The 21,156-nt window shown below is 39.0% G+C and overlaps 1 protein-coding gene across 1 annotated transcript in view; it reads right to left on the reverse strand.

Annotated features, from left to right (window-relative positions):
* The window catches only part of Cacna2d1 (calcium voltage-gated channel auxiliary subunit alpha2delta 1), a 433,805-nt gene that overhangs the window by 356,816 nt on the left and 55,833 nt on the right, over positions 1-21,156 (reverse strand). The window lies entirely within an intron of this gene.

The following is a 21,156-nucleotide window of genomic DNA, read 5'->3' on the forward strand; positions in this document are numbered from 1 at the left end:
CCACCTTCAAACTGAAAACAACAAAACTAAAAAGCCCACTGACCTTTATTACAGGGGGTCATTATTTTCAAAACTTATTCTTGTTGGAGTTATTTGTTTTCATTTGGTTCTTACATTTGCATGTGTGTACACCCTTTCTGGGTGTTGAATGGCCCCCAAATCAGCATGAGAAAAATGACAGGGGCAACTTGAGAATCAAGAGGCAAACATTTGCTCACTTATCAAAATTTCATGAAAATAGTTACTAAGTACAGCATTTCCATTTTCTGATCATAAAATGAGTGTGTAGAATGATGCCATCAGTTTTTAACCACTGGAAATCACAAGGTCACAAACATCTCAGGACACAAAGGCTAAGGGCATCTGTTTCCCAGGCAGCACTGAGGTTCTGCCCGACTGGACCAGTGCCATAGTTGTCAAAGCAATGTTCCACATGAAAACTGTTCCCTGGGTATGTAAGCTCAAACACTTTCAGAGACATTCTGGTGAGTAATGCAGTCAGTATATTGAAACATGAACTATTAATATCACTGCATCTTAGAAACATCTAAGGCTGAGAACCACCCGTGTTCACCATTCTAACCAATGTAGTTTGATTTTCACGTCATCCCTATGTGGCATCAGCATGCTGCAGGTCTAAAACATAAGGAAATAAGGAGAGCCCAATATGAATGCTTAGGAGATGATTTATGTTTGAATTTGAACTAATGCATCTGAATCAAGGAAAGCGAAGTATGTGTGTCTTCTCTTCCTTGGACATGAATTCATCAAATCATCATCTTCATTTCAGAAACAGAATAAAGAAAATATAATACCACATGAAAAAGAGATTGAAATAATGTCTGGAAGAACACATAAAAGAATAAAGAGTGGGAAGAAGAAAGGAAAACTAAAGTCGATCATAAAGATGATGAAGTGCCTATCGGCAACAGTCATGACTTACAGGGGAAACACACTGTTTAGTAAAGAAAAGATATCAAAACCAAGGATGCTTCAGCACAAATGAGATCAAGAGAAATATTTTCTCAGTAGTTCTGTACGAATGGGAAAGAAAAAGGTAAATGACTATAAAAAGAAACCACATAAAATAAAATTAACAGAACCTAATATTACATCATTATCATCCTAATATTACAATTCATGCTATTTATGAATGGGTATACATATATGAAACACAGTATAAACACTAACCCAATCAATATTCTTCCATTGTTATTAGATAAACATAACTATGCCCACTTTTATAACTAGAAGGAAAATCAGATATTACTGTATAGGAGCAAAGGCTACAGACAATACTTTCTAATTCAAACCAGACTTTCACTGCTATGTACAGTTACTGAGTAAGTCCTAGACTCTAGAGAGAATGAATCATCTCTCAATATGATTCCTAACATTGATAAGTAGTAAGAAATGCTAGGCATACCTTAGCTGGGGGGGGGGGGGGGCGGGTAGGAGGACAGGGGAGTAAAAGAGAAAGAGAATGTGAACACACGTGTACATGCATGTGAATACACTCGATTCCTGAATGCTGATCTATGCCAAATTGATCTCATCTATATGCCACCTTGTCACCTGAGTGCACTGTCACTAGAGATGTTCACAGAGTTGAACCATTCATTTTTGGGCTGAAAAGTAACAGGACCCATCCATTCTTCTCTGCCCCAACTGACAAGCTGTCAAGAACACTTTAGAAGGGCAAGCTTCTTTTTTGATACTGTTTTTTAACTGGTACCTGGTTTCTTAAAATATTAAAGAAGCTGGAAGAAATTCAGAGAATATAACATTTAAGTTACATCACATACCACTAAAAACAATTTCATATTTTCTATTTGTAACACCATTCAATAAGCACTAGTACATGCTAGGAAGAATACTAAAAGACAGAAATCCAAGTTGGAATTAAAACTAGGTCTGGGCAAAGGAGAAAAAGAATAAGAAAATGTGGTGATTTGAAAATATTTTTGGTGCCTGGAGAGAGTCATTTAATGCCTAAATACGAAGGTATAGGGGCTGGAAGAAGAGCTGTAGGAGAAAGATGGAACACAAATCCCCACTCCCCTTGGTTCTTACATAGGCTCTTTGAATGTATGGAAGAGTCCAGATAATGAGAGCTAGTTAACAAAAGAAAAGCATAAATGTTTTACTCATCTTCCATGTACACAGAGACTCGAACAAGAAAGTAAAGCATAATGACCAAAGACAAAGTACAATACATGTGTGAGAGCTCAATGGGACGATCCCCAGAAATGCTACCAAGAGTCGGAGGAGGGAAGAGGACAGTGGAAGATTAGGGCTCCTTTAGAGTTTGTTTATGTTCAGATTCACTGAAACCCCAATTATCCATCTCTGGTGATCAAGGCTGTTTCTCAGATTTAATACACGAAGAATACTCCTCCCAAAAGAGTTTCTTTGGCTTGTTACAGGTAGGGAAAAAAGGGATGGGGCAAATGGCCCTTGCTTAAGGTCTATTTCCTTATGTGACCTTAGCTAGAAATAATCATGCTAAATTCGCATATTTGAAGTGTTATACCATTATCAACCCCTTCAAATGTTCACAACAGTAGCTACTAAGGAAGTGGTATCTGAAAGACAAGTGTAACCTGACAAGATGAAGGAATTAACAATGAAGGCACTGAGACATGGTGTTCTCAGTCAATTCAACAAGTTTGAATGGCTGGAGACCATGCTATGTTTAGATAAATTTAGATAATTAAGTGACAGGAATTGGGGGCGGAGGTAATTCAGCCAGAAAAAAAAAAAAATGGTACAGGCCAACTCTTAAGTAATATTAAGGATTCGGTTTGTATGCTCAAAATGATTGGGATCTTAGAATATGAGGATCTAGACAGTAACAAGATCAAGCAGATGCCTAAGAGCATAAGAAAATGAGTTTTCCTGACACCAAGTAAATGGTAGCTGGAGGTCAGGGCAGGAGAAGAGAGGGTGGAGATGAGAGATAAGAAACGAAAAGGCTCTACTAAGTCAATGGCAGTCAATGACAGGCAAAAGTAAAGTGGGGAAGCCATATAGAAGCAATTAGCTCCATGAAATTCTGAAGTATGCACAAGACCATAGGTATTGTTGAACAAGAGTGAACAGGCAGCAGAACCGCAAGGTGATTCGGGATGTTTCTCAGGAGCAGATGGGGCATTTGATAAAGAACATGCAGAACAGGGTAGAAGGCAGTGAACAGTTTGGAGCCTTTGATGAGTTGGTTGATGTTAGTTTGTTTTTGTTCTGTTGCCGTGCTGGGAATTGATCCCAGGGCCCTGCGCATGCTGGTCAAGTGCTCTGCCACTGAGCTATACCCCAGCCAATGAGTTTGCTTTCACTGAACTAGCGGTGTTAGGCAGAGACCTGAGATACATGAAGCAATTGATGTAACAGGTTCGGCGGAGTCAGAAAGCCTGCACAGAATACAAAGATCGGTGGCTGCAGTGCTAGCAAGGACACAGGCAGATCAATGAAGCACTTCCCAAGCATCAGGTACAAGAAAGGAAACAAACAGTAATCAGAACTCTGAAATGGTAGAGGGATCTCGGTGGAGGCAAGAGAAGGGACTCTAGGAACAAAGGAGCCACAGAAGCTCTAAGACCAGACCAATGGCTTCCAAAGGTGACAGGTCTACTTAGAGTCACAAGAAAACTTATCAGAGAGGAGAACAGAATTAGTGCAGACTCCATAGACTCTGAAAAGGAATGGAGGAAGTCTTGGGGATGCCTTTTGTTTTTTAACAAGATAGAGCTATTGACATGTTTCTGTACAAAAGGTCAAAGACAAGTGGAGATGTCGGAGATGCCAGAGAGACCATGTTGTTTACTGGCAATGATAGAGGTGGTATACACTACCCTAAGGAGCACTCTACCTTTGGCAAGACAACCTAGAGGACTACTCCCTCAGACCCTCTCCTCCTCTCCTCCTCTGAAGACTGCTATAAGTGAAGTGTTCTGATTCACGTATATATCAGAAGCCCAAGTGGTAAAGAAGAGCAGAAACAAACAGGCCATGCAGACTGTCCCCACGTTTTGGGGTGCAAGCATTTTCTACTGTCCTGCAGTCGTCGCACAGCAAGACTGTCCAGAGCACACATTGTTGAACCTCAGCTTTTATGTCTCCATTTTCAATGTTTCCACGTCACTGAAATGCTTATTTTCAATTAATTTGTGTGTTGTTCTCTTATTAATTTGTGTTTTCGTTTTGTTTGGTTTTATGTTGTTATTGTTGTTGCTTTGTTGTTGTTCTTAATTGTTGTATTTCCGAGACAGGGTTTCTCTGTGTAACAGCTCTGGCTGTCCTGGAACTCACCTTGTAGACCAGACTGGCCTCAAACTCACAGAAATCTGCCTGCTTCTGCCTCTCAAGTGCTAGATAAAGGTGTGAGCTACCACAGCCCGGCAGTTTGTGTGTTTTAATAGGCCTGTTTTAGCTTCATTTTCCAACTGTTGTGATAAAACACCCTGACAGGAGAAACTTAAATGAGAAAGGGATCACTTTAAAAAACTGAGTTCAAGGTCAGGAAACAAAGAAATAAATGCAAGCTGCTTCTCAGCTCTTCCTCTATGACTAATCAGTCCAGGACCTGCCCAGGGAATGATCCCACCCACAGGGAGCAGGCCTTCAACTTCAATTAAGGTAATCAAGATAATCCCCCACAGGCATGCCCAGAGGCCCATGCCTTAAGTATGGCTATATGCTTTCAAGATGACAATTAACAATAACCACCACGGAACGTGAGACATGATGTTCAAAATACTCAAGAAAAAAAATTTTAGCATCCAACATATAAACATGAGAAGGTAAAAATGTGGAATGAAAAAAAACAAAAAAAAAAAAAAAAAAAAAAAAGCCGGGCGGTGGTGGCGCACGCCTTTAATCCCAGCACTCGGGAGGCAGAGCCAGGTGGATCTCTGTGAGTTCGAGGCCAGCCTGGTCTCCAAAGCGAGTTCCAGGAAAGGCGCAAAGCTACACAGAGAAACCCTGTCTCGGAAAAAAAAAACAAAAAAAAAACAAAACAAAACAAAAAAAAAAATGTGGAATGAATTCAGAAATAGCAAAAAAAAAAAGGGGGGGGGGATTGGGGCATGATACACGGGGTGAAGGAAAGATACTTCTTCCATGCAAACTGGAAGGAAATGTTAGAAGTTGTGAGACAAGCGGAAACAACTGGAAGGACTAGAGAAAAGCATGGAGATCACTGGCTCCTTTTAATTTCTCCCAATTTCCTATGTCACGAAGCGGGATCTTCTCTGTTTATAGAAGTGGGCCTTCAGATAGTCAAAAAGGAACTTGGAGGTTGAAAACATGCCTGGAGAGGACTAAAGGCTTTGAAGGACACTTTGAAAGACACCCTGTTCACTGGTGCTACTCAGCACGGCTATGTGGACATCTCACCAGTGCGGGCTGCAGGCCACAGGACTGGAGGAAGTCACTCCATAAACGTGGGGCAGATACCGACAGGTGTGAAAGGAGCCCAAGGACAAGTGGACTGAAGGTTCTAGCAACTCAACAGCTCTACTGGTTCTAAACAGCAAAGACTGCTAAACTATTCACTAAAATGTTAATACTATACTCATAAAGTACTTATTTTCTAAATCCTTTTTCTGTAGGATCAAACACCCTACAGCAATATTATAGTAAAAATATTGTATATTAGCAAATCACATATTTTTCTTAATATGCTTTTTAGTTTTTAATCCTAACAGCTGTCTAAAATGATTTTGGTGTTCACAGTAAGGGTAAAAGTGGCCTGAATACATATATTTCATTTTTAATCACTTTAAAAAACATACATGCTGTCAAAGAACAATTATTTGAGCTGGAAATGGAGCTCAGTGATAGAATCTGCTCAGACAGTGGAGACAGCTCAGTTACTAACGTACTTGCAGTACAAGCGTTAGGAACTGAGTTCAGATCCTCCAGCACTTAACTAGGCTTGATGGCACAGTCTTTAATCCCAAGAGTCAGGAGGCAGAGGCAGGCAGGTCTCTGTGAATTCAAGGCCAGCCTGGTCTACAGAGTGAATTCCAGAAAAGCCCAAGCTACATAGTAAGACTCTGTCTCAAAAACAGAAACAAAGCCGGGCGGTGGTGGCGCACGCCTTTAATCCCAGCACTCGGGAGGCAGAGCCAGGCGGATCTCTGTGAGTTCGAGGCCAGCCTGGACTACCAAGTGAGTCCCAGGAAAGGCGCAAAGCTATACAGAGAAACCCTGTCTCGAAAAACCAAAAAAAAAAAAAAAACAGAAACAAAACAAAACCAGCTCCCCAGCACACATGTGAGAACTTGGGTGCAGTGGTGCATGCCTGTGACTCCAGGGAGTACTGGCGAGGAAGACAGACTTCTGGACCTCACTGGCCAGCCAGGCTAGCCAGAGAAACCTGGCCTTAAAAAGTAACATGGGGAGTAATTGCGGAACACACTCAATAGAGAGCACCAGCTTCCACACATATATGCACGTACATACATCACACACACACACACACACACACACACACACACACACACACACCCCTATAAAAACAAAAATAAACAAATAGGAAATGGCTTAGTGCAGTATTATAGTTCTCATCTAGCATCCATGAAGCCAACCATGGTTCAACACCCCCCAACACACACACACACATACACACACACACACACACACACACACACACACACAAAGTCTACTTAACAGAGAGCTTGACTAAAAGGTATGCTGTTTCTATGAGAAGACACATAGGACTTTCTCTGGCTAGCTTCATGCCTCAGGTGACAGCAGAGGCGTCACTGAGAACAGACAGTATACACAGAGTGAAAGGAGAAATAAGTAAAACAATTCAGAGCTTAGGGGTGTGGTCCAGGCGTGTACACAATGGGACTATTCCTTACTCTTCTACCTCAAGTCCCACACCTCCTGAAACCCTCTGCTCCTCACCCCATTCCTTCGTCTCTTCTATATTATTGTCTTCTGATTCCTTTTCATTCTCCTGAATTTAAATAGAATCATTTATGGAAATCTGTCTTGTCTTATTGCTTAGCATTTTAATCTCATGCTTCAGCTACAACTTTTACTTGTGTTATTCTGAGTTAGATCCACATGCTACCATTTATTTCTTCATCCTCCAAGTGTCGACTAAGGCCTTGAATGTGGTAGCCACCTATGAATTTACTGGGTAAATAAGAAAATATACTGAAACGCAATGGCAGCACTACATTTTGAAATGTCACAAGTATTTAATGTACGTATATCCTCTCCCCACCATCTGTAACAGAAAAAAGAAAACTATATGATCTGTAAAGAGTAAGCACTTTTTATATAGGCTTTCAAAACATAACATTAACACCTTGAGGCAACTATTAAATTGTCTGAATATCAAAAGTGTTTGTTCTAAAATTCCAAATTAAAATGTTTATTGAGTGTTATAGTGAAAAATTAGGTGTTGAATCCTGGGTCACTAGAACTCATATCACAGTTACTAGCAAAGTTTCTATGCGAAGTGTTTAATGTTTTCTACAGAGTCAGTGTAACAAGAAGCATCCACCAAGATACCTGCAAAAAATGAGGCAAATATTTTATTGAATAAGTAAAATATTATTTATGCCTATTTCATTTGGCATACAAATGGCCAAAATTTTAAAAAACACAAAAACATTTATATTTTCATTGAGTTTGAAAGAAAAGGCTGCCATTAAATTACTGTTCCTTTGGAGACTGAATTTGTGGGTGACACAGCATCCTTCATCAAACTGAGAAAAGGAAAATTACACCCCATTTATTCTCCTGTAAAAGTGCAATCGATTTAAATGTTTTCAACGCTAAGCTGCAGAGAGAATTTGCTTGGTTGAAACCATGGAGTCACATGAGAGCTAAGAACCGTTATAATAACTTGACCCCAACAATAACTGCCCCACTTTCTACGTTGGCGTGGGTAAGTCCTGGGGAAAGAGATGAAATGTCTCAAACTCCTGCTATTTGCAGGGAGACAGTGTTAAAACAGACACATTTCTGCCACAACCTTCCTCATTTACCCCACTAGCAATTACCATGGAGACCAAAAAAGAATGTGGCCCACAGCACAGAGGAAAGGGGAGAGAGCAGGCTACAGCGAGGAGGTGGAGGAGGGGAATGTGAGATTCATGGACCACTTCAGGCCTTTGCCTGAGGCAATTCTCTGCCTATACCACTATTTTTAAGCAATAATTTTGTATTTAACCAAAGTGAATGAAAGACACAATGATGTCTTAAGGAGCTGGGAAATAATTAAAATGTCTAAATATCTAACAAAATGGCCACTTCAACTGTGCTAATATATAAATAACATGTTCTTAAATTTAAGTAGTAAGATATTTCAAAAGTAAAGTGTTCCACTTGCTATAAATATTTTACCAATGCTGAACTACTCCTATTTTTGTATATAATAAACCACCCACAGTGTTCCTGTAATTGGGTAAAAATAGCATTAAGCAAGCTAAGGATCTAGATAAGCAAGGCACACAAATTTACTAAATAGCATATCTTAAAAGATGGTAACAATACACAGGTGCATGCGTGTCTGAGTGAAATCAATCACGTGGCATCTACTTTATTTCATAGGATTATCGTGAGATGGGTGAGATGCTCCAGGAGTGCTCATTCGTTCCTGAAATTACTGGCAATTTAAGCATTTTCAGTAACTCTGCTGCTCTCTTCGAAAGAGGCTGTTTCAACTTGTGAGATGCTTGCGGATTCAATTCCATTTTTATCCAGCAGAATCCTGGGAAACTGGGCAAAAGACGTGATCACACTAATCAGAGAGGAGAGGTAAAGGGCGTGAGAGTGAGAAACAAAGCTGTATCAATAAATAAACCTCATCTTTCACTGCTCATGGATCTCTGCCTTCCTTTCCCGTTGGCCTTTGGATCCACTTTACAGCTAATCATATTCTCAGTTTGCAAAAAGTCTTCCTGAAACTGACTTCGTCATCTTGGATTCATTTTTGTTTTATCTGCATGTTATAAATTGGTTAGTTAATAGTTTCTGCCTAAACGGCTGCAATTTGTTTCCGGATTCCAAACAAATCATCAAAATGCTTTCGGGTTGATCTTAAACTAGCATCACAATCAGCTAGTTGGGGAGTGGGGTGGGGGTCCCACGTGGGGTTTGCTCTCTGAAAGCACCTTTTGCCTTTGATGCTCCAGCATCAGTCAGCTACAACCTCCAGCGACATCCCTGCACAGCCTGGTGCCAACTGGGGTGTCCCACATGGCCACACAATCTGTTGCTGGCGTTTCTATGAACCAAATGAGCTGGATTTCTAACTGCTCATTACAGAAGCTCCATTCATCTTATTGAAGACCTCTCCTTTCATTTTCCATTTGTATTCTCCATCAGCCATTGAAAAGGAGTTCATAAAACTTAGTTTAGCCTAATTCAAGCATGTAAATATTATTTAATGTCATGACAAAAATTTCCTCATGTCCTTTTCTCTCACTGATTATGTGAGCAATCAAATACTTCAAATACTGCAAAATCCTCAAATGCTTATTAATATTGGGACTCCAATCTAAATGAAAACTCTTCTTCCCCATTATGCTTGGCATCTGCAGCAGCAGGCTTAGACGCTTCACAAACAGGTCACTTTTGTCTCTTTCCATAATCATGTTTTCTGCTAGCTGAAAATCATCTTTCTTAAGTTTCTTTAGCCCCATCCCCCACACCAAATCATCCTTCCAGGCTGCTTCAGGTTTTTCTTCTGGTCAACCCAAACCCTCAAAATCTCATAAATCTTTCTTCCTCAATTCTATATCCAGCTTGTCCTACAAAGTATCATACAGTGATGTCTTGGGTCAGCACTACATCAAAAACAGCATTTAATTTCCTTGAATAGAAGGGCTGTGTAAAGCTGTATGGGGACATTGACCAGCATAGTTATGAATATGCCGTGCAGACTCAGAAAACAACCAATTGGAATTTTGAGTACATATATTTCAGGAACTATTCTGAATATACTCTATGCACAAAGTCTTCAATTATTATAAAAACCTGAAATAGATTCTAAGTCGTACTTTACAGAGGAGGAAATGAATGTGATAACTTCAGTCACCTAAAGTCATTGAAGGAAGCAAAAGACTTTGTCCTTAAAAAGCAACACAATATGATTCTTACTCATTTCAAATTGTGTGACCTGAAACATCTGTGATCTAATCATCCCACATCATGGTAGCCCAACTCTCTTGCCATTACCGTTTGTTATATTGATTATGACAGCCATGAGCTCAAAGTCTGTTCCTACACATAAAGAGGCCAAACGGTATTTATAGAAGTCTTTCTTTTTACATGGAAAAAGAAAAGTGTGTTTTTCTTATTAACAACAACAAAAACCTATGTTTTTTTCCCTTCACAAACTGTATAAATATGCATGTGATTACTTACATATGACATTTTTCTCCTATTAAATTTGTAAGGCTTCCTCTGAATTAACAAATTAAAACAAATTAAGGAAATCACTATTTATGTTGTTTACAGACATAAATTTTGCTTGTTTTCATTAGCATAACACAAAATTGTTGGTCCTCAGGAATAGCCACTTATATTATCCATAGCACACACATACACAGTTGAAATGGGGTAGTAGATTAAATGCAGAATCAGCTTTGATGTACGTCTTAGTATACAATATTCGAAAAAGCAACAGTAGGGAATTAGATACGAATGGACAAGCGTTGCTGCTTCATACTTTCACAATGCAAGTCCACATACACAGACAAATGCGGGAGCATTACACCCAGGGTCCACACCGGCCGTTGGAGCATTTCTTATAAACACAGCCCACAGCATAGTTTCTTTGACAGCTGTTCCGGGGCAGAGTTTACTTAACAATCAAAAGCTGTCAAAGCAAATACACTAACTTGCAGATAAGAAAGACAATAATAACTCAGTTCTTGAAGACCAGAAACAAAGAATACTGTGAGTTTAGCTCATCTCCAGTACTTGTATTCTGTTATCCTGGAGTCCAGTGTTCTGGAGGACTAGGAATGGAACCTTCAAACATGAAATGGTAAATACATGGTCAGCTCAGAAAAGCTACTGCAGTCCAGTACTTCCAACCTTCTTGTCCCCCAGAGCGTGGTTCTCTGACCCTCCCTGCCTGAGCAGCGCATGTACTGCCCTTCCACCACCCCCCACAGCATTGGACAAGCAGGCCATTCCACACAGAAGGAAGCTTCATGGACAGAAGTGCAGTCAGCCTCCTCTCCTGGGCTGTCCAGTGTAAACAGCACCTAGAACATGCTGTTTGTATCAAGCTATATTTCTCTATTAAAACTATAACATTTTTTAAAAAGAGAATATTTTTATTCAAGTTAATTTTTTAAGTTCAAGTAAGTAAAGATTCAGAACTAACACTGGTTACTATGGCATGAAATAGGATGTACATATTTAGAGATATAATGTACAGTATGTGGATAAACTTGAAAGATTTTATCATTAAAGATTTTGTTGAGGGGTTGGGGATTTAGCTCAGTGGTAAAGCACTTGTCTAGCAAGTGCAAGGCCCTGGGTTCGGTCCTCAGCTCCAGAAAAAATTAAAAAAAAAAAAAAAGATTTTGTTATACAGATTACAGTAGTTCCTGTCATGCACAAAACCTAGTTTTGAGAACTGGATATCTAACTGGAGGAAACAGGTTGCTACTAGGTACCTTACAGCATCAGGTAAAATTCAAAATATGTAATAAGTTCTATTTTAAAAATCAATTTTTGCTCATTAATTGGCAAAAAAAGCAAAAAGTTTTAATACTAACAAATAATCCCTTTCAAAAAATGATTCTTTGCTGAAAGATTCCTGTACTAAATATTAAAGACAGGAAAATAATCTTTAATGCCTCTGATTTATTAACTTTTCAAATTATATAACCTTTGCAAATGTTTAAATAACAATATTTCATAATGATAACCTTTTATACATTAAAAAGTAGGTGAAAACCTAAGCCTTTGAATGTCTACATGGGAAAAAAAGCATTTTACGTGACTATATCGAAATGGATTTTCTATGTCATAGTCTTGGTTCACGTAAAAACATGCTGTAAGGCATAATTCATGTATGTACAGTAACTGAGCAGGCTTTGCCAATCCAAACTACAATATTTAAGTTCAGCCTTCAACATTAGATAATTCTCTCACAATACAGGAGAGAATCCATCCTGCCAGGCATAGTTTCCTCTTCAGAAGTAAATGACAAGATTTACTAAAACCCTGGGCTTTTCAGCAAAGGACTCATTTGTGTCACTGTTTATACTTTCTCATTTGAATTACGCACTTGATCATTAGAAAAAAGACTTAGTTCATGGGTCTCATTGAATTTCTAAGTGACAGGACACAGTGCACAACCCCTGCGAGATGATGACAGTAGTGTTTGGCTTGCAACCTGGCTTCGAGGTCCACGCCCACGTAGCTCATCTTTATAAGGTATGAAAGAATCATGGAGCAGTCAGTACATGAATTAGGCATCAACATTCCAAATGAACGGTAGCAGTCTCCTAATTTCTTTCTCATTATTAGTCATTCTGTGATTGTTCCTAAGGTTCCATTCTGAGCATATTCCAATGTGGATTTCAACAAGCCATTTTTAAGCAGACCATCAAGCTTTATAATATAAAAGCCTAAAGATTTCCAAAGCTAAATCTGTGAATCATATGTGACTCACCATCCTCCCACGGGCACCACAGTCCTTATATCCTCTTTCAAACTATTCCTCTGTAGAGAGAGGCTGAATGTACTCCTCAGCCCTACTTGCCAAATGCAAAGGCACCTGAGGATAGAATTTGCTGAGATGTTCTAGACAACCTGGAGTAACAGCAGAGGAGGAAAGGAACCATTCCCTCAAGCTCCTATAGCCTGAAGAACTCTTTCCTCCTAACCACGGTCTATTTGACCAAAGTTCTGCCATCACTCTCATGGCTCTGGATATGTCAGGGAAATGGCAGCTCCACAACCATTTACTCAACATTCTAAAGCCTTGAAAATGGTTCTTTGCCTAAAGTTACTTCTCCAGTCAATGCCAACGATAAACATTATTCTGTTGTTGTTGTTTTCTACTATAGTTGCTATTTAGTGTATAGCCTTCTCTTACATACTATATCTGAATATTACCACATTGATTCTCCTCAGGCATTCATTTACTTGCTAATGTTTTATTTTAAGACATAGCTCTACAAACAATCTGCTGGTGCAAAAGAAATAATGGCATATTTATACCAAAAATTATATACATGTGTGTAATTGTATATAGATATATAGATATCCCCATTTTTACTGTGATATCACATTGGTATTTTCAAGCAAATTTATAAAAATCCAAGAAAAAATAATCAAAAGTGCCCATTGTCTTAGTTTTATCTTAGTTGCTGAGATAAAATACCCTGAAAAAAGCAACTTAAGGAGAAATGATTTTGTTTCAGATTACAATTTTAGGTAACAATCATCACTGTGTAGACATCAATATGGAAACTTCAAACAGCTAGCTCTACCACAGCCACAGTCAAAAACAGAGAGAACTTAATGCATGCATGCTCACTCATTTGCTTACTTGTGTTCAGCTTGATTGCTCTACTTGTATAAAATTCAGAACCCACTGCCTAGGGCATGGTTTTGCTCACAGTGGGCTGGGTCTTCCTACATCAATTAACTTAAGATAATCACACACACACATACATGGCGCATGTGCCAATCCAATATAGACAACCCCTCCTTGAGAATCTTTCCAGGTGATTCTAGTTGACAATTAAAGCTAGTCATTATACCCACCAAAAACCATACATGATATCTTACATCTTATAGTTTATGTAGCTGCTGCTCTAATTTTTGCATTTTCTTTCAATTAATCAGAATAAAGTGAATGAATTAGAGCTGTATAAAGGGCAAAGTGAGACTTTACATTTTCCTCCTGTTATTGAAAAAACAATCAGACACTAATGGCAAAAACTTTTATCCTCAACTACTGAAAATGCCATGGAAGTGTGTCTGATTGGATCTAGTCAGGTATGCCTATGGTGTCCCAGGGCTACCCTTGGCCTTTAGGATGGACTGGGGATGACATTCTTGCCAGAATATGAATCTGAGGACCAGTAGCTAGTGTCCAAAGTAGTTCCCAGAAAATGAGTTCCCAGCTCCAAGTGGCTGGACAGAAGGAGCACATAGCATGGAATGAAATCACTGTGGAGGCCAAGATGAAGGCAAGGATATAACAGCCACTGAAAACAGAGCAAACAAATCCAAACGTGTGATAAAAAAAACTAGACCAACTTCAAAATGATTAAGGACTTTAATTTTTCTAGTGGGTGTGTATAAAGGTGTGTGAATGTGGTGTGTATGTTTATATGTGTATCAGGAGCGTTAGGAGGTGTATGTTCATGTGTGTATCTTCCATATGAAATTTTGTGTGTATAGATGTGCAGCAGGTCTGTAGGTTGTGTGTGTTGTGTCTATACAGGTGTGTGTGTGGTTGTGTATGTGTATCAGGTGTGTATGTATAAGGGGGTGGGGTGGGTATGTTTTATTGTTAGTTCTCTCCTACCACCTTGATGCTATTGGAGATGAAACTCACATCACTAGGCCTGCAAAACAAGAACCTTTATCACCAAGCATCTCACTGGCTCCATAGAAGACCTTTAAAGGACTCACCATGCTAGACTCTTCCTATGGTCAACAAGGGCGGTTGACAAAACACTTTGTTAGGAAATGTTTCAAAAGTTGTTGGGGTGGGTTTTATTTATTACATTAATATATTCTCTCTGTCTCTGTGTGTGTTTCTGTCTCTATCTCTCTGTCTCTGTCTGTGTGTGTGTGTGTGTGTGTGTGTGTGTGTGTGTGTGTGTGTGTTATGGATGCACACATGTCAAAGCCAGAGAACGACTTGCAGAAATCCATTTTTTCATCCACCATGTGGATTCTAGGGACCCAAGTTGTCCATATTGACAGCAAGCACCTTTACCTGCTGAGCTACCCAGCTGGCCTTAAATTAAATATTCTGTATTAAGACCTCATTCTACTTAATTTCTTGCCCTGAGGTTCAAAGTGCTCACTGCAAGCCATGAATGGGAAATTAACTGATTCTCCTTTTTCTTTAGCATGAGTAAAGAGGAGTTGTTTTGTTTTCTTTCAGTTTGGCTTGGGTTTGCTTTTTCCATTATTTTATTTTTCAAGGGGAAAGGGTGTATGATTCAGACTGATCTCAATCTTGCAATGAATGTATCCAAAGAAGATCTTGGCTTCTCAATCCTCTTGACCCTGCCTCTCACTTGCTGGTCTACCAGACATGTGTCACCATGACTGGCTTGAAGATTATTTAAATAAATACTATCCTCCTTTATGCTCTTATAACTACTCAGATTAGAACCTTTGTCTGACTCTCTCAGTTCTATTCTCCCTGCTATGTAACAAACTGAATTTTAGAAATTTCTAGAGCAGTGTAAATTTGCCTTTTCTGGGTTGTAGTGAAGGGCCTCTCCCTGCCATCTAAGCTGGACACGTTCTTTGAGTTCACTCCAGTGAAGTGACCATTGGACCTGGAAGTGTGTGGAATGAATGGGCAGACACAGCTTGAACTGCAAGACACTCCAGAGCTTGGAACCCAGGGGAAATAACCCGCTCCGGATTAACCAGCTCTCCCCGAACTCCTAACACAGGGCCTGGCAAACCATGTTAAAAGAAGCAGAATGGAAGAGAGAATCAGGAGAGATTCAGAGGCCCAAAGGAAAGGCAAGGAGCCAAGAGAGAGCATGAGGGAGACAGAGGTCCAGAGGAGCAAGGAGGAAAGAAGAGAAAAAAACCAGAGATGTGAAATAAGTGGAGAGTTTGAAAAGTGAATACAGCATTTGCCATAAAAGTGGAAATATGGCCAAATGTGGTGGCTCAGGATTGCGTCCAAATACTGAGAAATTAAGGCAGGAGAATGGCAAAATAAATATTTCAATTTTCTCTTGAGCATTAAAAAAAAAGAACTTTTTCCTAAAAACTGTAAATAATGCACTGCTACTTATTTTTAACTATTCATTTTAACCTTTACGGTCTGCAGTTAACAAAACTACAGATTAACATATGATCAAACATACAGTAATAGAAGGGTATAAGTATTTGTATTTGTTTTGTTGCATCCCAGGGGTGCTAGGCAATAGTGCTACCATTAAACATGCTCCTTAGTATTCTGCCTTATTTTATTTGAAGCTGTGAAGAAAATTCTCCTATAAGACTGTTTTTATTTATAAAAAATACTTTTTGTTTACATTCAACTTTTTGTTTGAGAAAATAATGTCACCTGATCATTTTACCCATGAACACATCTTATTCTAACAACATTGGCTTTCATTGAACAAAGAAAGATCGGTGACTAGGTGGTTGTTTGTACACAGTAGTTTTTAGGTTGGTCTCTGCAGAGCCAGAGGTGTTACAATTTGTGTATCTCTTCATCTTAGCTATGCTTGTATTTGAACATGTCCATAAAACGTATTTCGATTACTGAGTTGATGTCCTTGCTCACTGAAGCACTGTGGCACAAGCTAGTCCGGAGCCACAGGCTGCCCACCTTCCCCATCACTTGAGGCATCCCAGGTGGCTAACAAGGAGAGGCTTAAATAAGGACTGGGATTCTACACATGGATCTGCATAACCAGACCAGTTATTTTGCTCTCTAACAGAATGGTTGACCAGGGTTCAGTAATGAAGCTGTCATAGGGAAGGAGCTCTGGCTGCCAGAAGGCCGGCAGAGTAACACTGTGGGTTTCTTTACTTCCTAGCATCCCAGACAGTGAGCTAGGGGAACTCAGCACTGAGATTCTCAGAGGGGAACAAAGACCAAAGGACAAATAACGCCAGAGCTCACCGACCTAGTGGCACCTGGCTAAGCAGCACAGGATCGTGGGCTGCCTGCACAGACGACCCTTTGGAGAGGAGATGCAGATCCTGAATGTGTGTAGATTTTGGTGCAATCATGGAAAAGTGTCTTTTTAGTTGTGTGCGCTTTCTTCTGTCTGCTATGCCCTCCGTCGGGACGCTGCATGTCATCCCTTTTCTTTTTCCTTAACTCAACTGTCAACACCTCAGGGAAGCTTTCCTGACCACAAAGGCGAGGCATGTGACTATGCCTTAGTAGTCTCCACATCAGACTCAGAGTATTTCTCCAAAACATCAAGATGGTTGCAATAGTTCATTTATTTATTTTCAATCTCTTACCTTCAGAAGCATATAAGCACAGTGAGGAAAATCTCATCTAAATGAAACACACTCAGGTTTCACACCATGCTGAAATAGCTGCCCCCCAAAAATTAACTGAATACACAAATAAGTGGCTCGATGGGGCAATAAAGAGAGTGGTCACACTAGTGTGTGAACAAGACATGATGAGCAGAGCTTCAACCAGAAGAGCGGGGTCTGAATTCTAATAACTTAATTTCCTGACTAGAAGAATGAAGGAAGCTGAGCAAAAACAGCCTGAGACACACAGACTGTAAACATGGAAAAGCTATCCTACTTCAAAAGTCTGAATTTTCATACAGAACACCCATAAAATATTCCAGGTCTATCTGGAATAAGAAACAGACAAATGTACTACCATTTCCAGACAAGGAAACTTAGCAAATCCGCCAGGGATGAAGGTGCATTAGGAACTTCAGTGTAAGCAAAGAGCAGAGACTGCTGGGCTCTGCCGACCTATGGCTAGCTTTGGCCAGCTTTGATCCAGCCACGTGCTAACTGAAGCTGCCAAATCACTTCCAGTAGGCTTGGCTCCCTCCAGCCTTGACTGCCACTGTGATTTCTAGTTATGAGAATGCTCCTGGACACTTATAGAAACTTGAAACCATGACAACATACATTTATTTTTCTGAAAAGTTAGCAGAGGAAGATAAATGTTAAGATCCCTCATAGAAACACAGTCACTATATGGGTACATACACAGAGGGTGCTATTTAACATTGTGTCTTTTACAATTAACACAATTAATTTTAAGATTCATTAAGTTCTATGATGCAGGGCTGATTTCTCAATCACAATCATAAGCAGAATTGTAAATTTAAAAATTTCAAGCAATTTCTTTCTATTAGGCTTGAAACAAAACAATGTACTATTTTGTTTACTTTATCGTTCAGACCAAGACTGCGTTACTGTCCATAATTTACATATGCTCTAACCTAGCTTCAACCTGTAGGTAGTTGTTAAGGGAATGTCATTCTTATTGAAAACAGTAATCAATAAATAAAGCCCTAAAAGTCTCCTTCATTATTAGCTAAAGCCTACAGCTTTTTCTCTCTTAGCTCTGAAATTTCCAGGTATATCATTACTTTACACTTTAAATAGTCTTTGTAAAGAACATCCGTAAGCCAGAACCCTCGACAGTTCTTGTTCAACTTTCCATCAGGCTTTCCTTGCCAGGCATGGTGCTTCACGCTCGTAATCCCGGAGCTGGAGGGATGAGGTGGGAAGACTGAGAGTCTGAGGCCAGGGTGGGCTACACATAAAGACATTGCCAAAAAACAAGGGCTCTCCTGGGCACAGACACTGACTAAGCTCTGTGCCTGTGCCATAAGCCTACTCAATCCCAGCACTCAAGAATAACAGAAACGCATCTTGAGATCATGTGATATGAATTCAGAAAGCTAAACTACTGTAAGCACAAGATGTTACAAGAGACATTGCACTCCATCTAGCCACTACTAAACTTCACATTCATTCCTTTGCACAGCTCTGTGGTACCTGTTTTTTTTTTTTCTTTTAAAAAGTCCTAGAAAAATATGTCGCCATATCTTAAGCTAGCCTTGACATTTTCAGCAGTGTAACTCTTTCAAGGATACAGTAAAATCTGTACACAGTTATTACGAGAATATTAGAAATCATCTCATTATCAAACTCTCCATTACACTTCAAGCAAAATGAAACAATGAGGATGACAAGTACTCAACACATAGTTGGAATTTATTAATGACATAATGGATAATGTCAACTTTATCACATGAATAACTCTGGCATCCCTCCTCCTTGCATTTCCTCAGTGGTACCACTTTGAGAGACTTCACCCAGTATATGGTCTATTACAGCAGCATGCTGTGTACTAAATCTGACTCGGGCTATTCTGGACTTCTCTATTTCTAGGACTCCTGCTCAAGTACATATTGATGCATAATCTTTTAAAATACCAAAGATTCTTTGAAGTTTTTTAAATAGATTAACATTTGCATTGTATCATAATAATACACAGAATAGTAATCTAACATATGTGTATATAGGTGCATGTATGTGTGTAGATAGGTGTGGGTGTGGGTGCGTGTATAAAATAATTATGGTTCTTCTAGGCATGAAGATGCAGGCCTAGAACCACAGCACTTGAGATATGGAGACAGAAAGTAGAAAGTTTTCAAGTTCAAGGCCAGCTTAGTCCCCACAGGAAGTATGGCCAAGCTTGAATTTCTAGGTCTTCCTGGGGAAGAAAACCTGCCTCAAAAACTTGAAAAGAACAATAGTTATTATTATTATAATCTGATTCTAGATATATTCACAGAAGTAGTTACAAAAAGAAAACGTGCTATAGAAGGACAGACAGAGTACACAGAAGAAGTAAGCCATTGAGTCCTAAGAGGTGGCTTTTGTAATTTACTTTGAATGTAATTTATTATCTCGGTGAGTATTTTTAGCATAATGCATTATTACTCAATAAAACATACATTTAGACGGCTAAATCATATTTACATAGACAGGACCCACTTTTGTAATTTAGAGCATTTCCCTTCCAATTAAGAGTATAGCAGCATAATCGGTTAAATTCTAAAAATTAGGCTATACATTTTGAGTTTTAATCTGCTCTTTGTGAGTGCATAACTAACAATGTTTGTGAGGATTGCCAACAACCTTCTGTAGAAAGTGCATATAGAAATGTCTGGTTCAGTCGGGCAGTAGTGGCGCACGCCTTTAATCCCAGCACTCGAGAGGCATTGCCAGGCAGATCTCTGTGAGTTCGAAGCCAGCCCGGTCTACAGAGTGAGTTCTAGGAAAGGCGCCAAAGCTACACAGAGAAACCCTGTCTTGAAAAAACAAAACAAACAAACAAAACCACAGAAATATCTGGTTCATACCACATCTTTACTCAGTTGCTGTGCTACATCTCCAGCTGTGCCACAAGCCTGCCACAGCATCAAGAACTAAAGCTGCTTCAGGCTCCGGTGTTAGGAACTGCACATCTGGAGACAGACCCTCTTCAAGAAGAAACAAACGTTAAACCGAATAACTGTCCCCTGGGTATGTAACTACCAAAAAGGATAGTTTTTTTCTAGATTGCTGAGGAACTGCCAGTTTTGTGCTTTCCTTAAATTTTCCATCAGTATTTCCCCTACACCGAATAATCATTCTCCTTTTTAAAATATGACATTATCTACTCTTCCATTTCCTATGTTAAATAAATTCATAGGCATCTCCAAAGTCGCATATTATTATATTATTATCTTCAGTATACATCTATATAATACAAAATTAACACTGCTACAGTAGTAATTAAATTGCATACAATTTCTGTCCTACATTGAAATTCTCCAAAAGAAAAAAATTAGCAAATATTAATATAAAATAAACTGCAACATATACAATATGTACAACTTCATTGTAGCAAATCCACTATAATTATTCCTCTAAAAACCTGTCTAACATCTGGAATATATTGTGATCTGCCTCACTGAATTTAATGAATCTACAAATCCATTCTCTAGAAAATAATTTACAGTATTGGTTAATTTAAAGAAAATATAAAAAAATTCAATGTGATAAAAATATGCATAAAACTAAGATTTTTTATTCTATAATATCTAAAATATAAGAGAATGATTTTACTCAAATTTAAAATATGATTTATAAAGATGAATCTTGATAATTATTTATAAAATCTTAAATATCTAATACTAATCTTGGGTCATGAATTGGAAATAATTTTCCACCAGTGAGTGGTTAAGTATTACCATGTCTAGAATTAGAATGGTTTACACTACTTTTTGAAACTGCATACATTTTGCTATCTTAAAGTGTAAGTTTTTTTAAGATACCAAAAACAAGTGAAATATAAAATTGGGATCCGAGTACAATCTAGACTTGCCAGATATTGTACAAGCCCCATCGTTTAGCTTCCTTTTGTGTGGGAAAGAAGCTTTTCATGGAAGCTGCCACAAT

This window comes from Peromyscus californicus, unplaced genomic scaffold (genome assembly GCF_007827085.1).
Source record: "Peromyscus californicus insignis strain IS unplaced genomic scaffold, ASM782708v3 Scaffold_6__1_contigs__length_162567912, whole genome shotgun sequence".
NCBI lineage: Eukaryota > Metazoa > Chordata > Mammalia > Rodentia > Cricetidae > Peromyscus > Peromyscus californicus.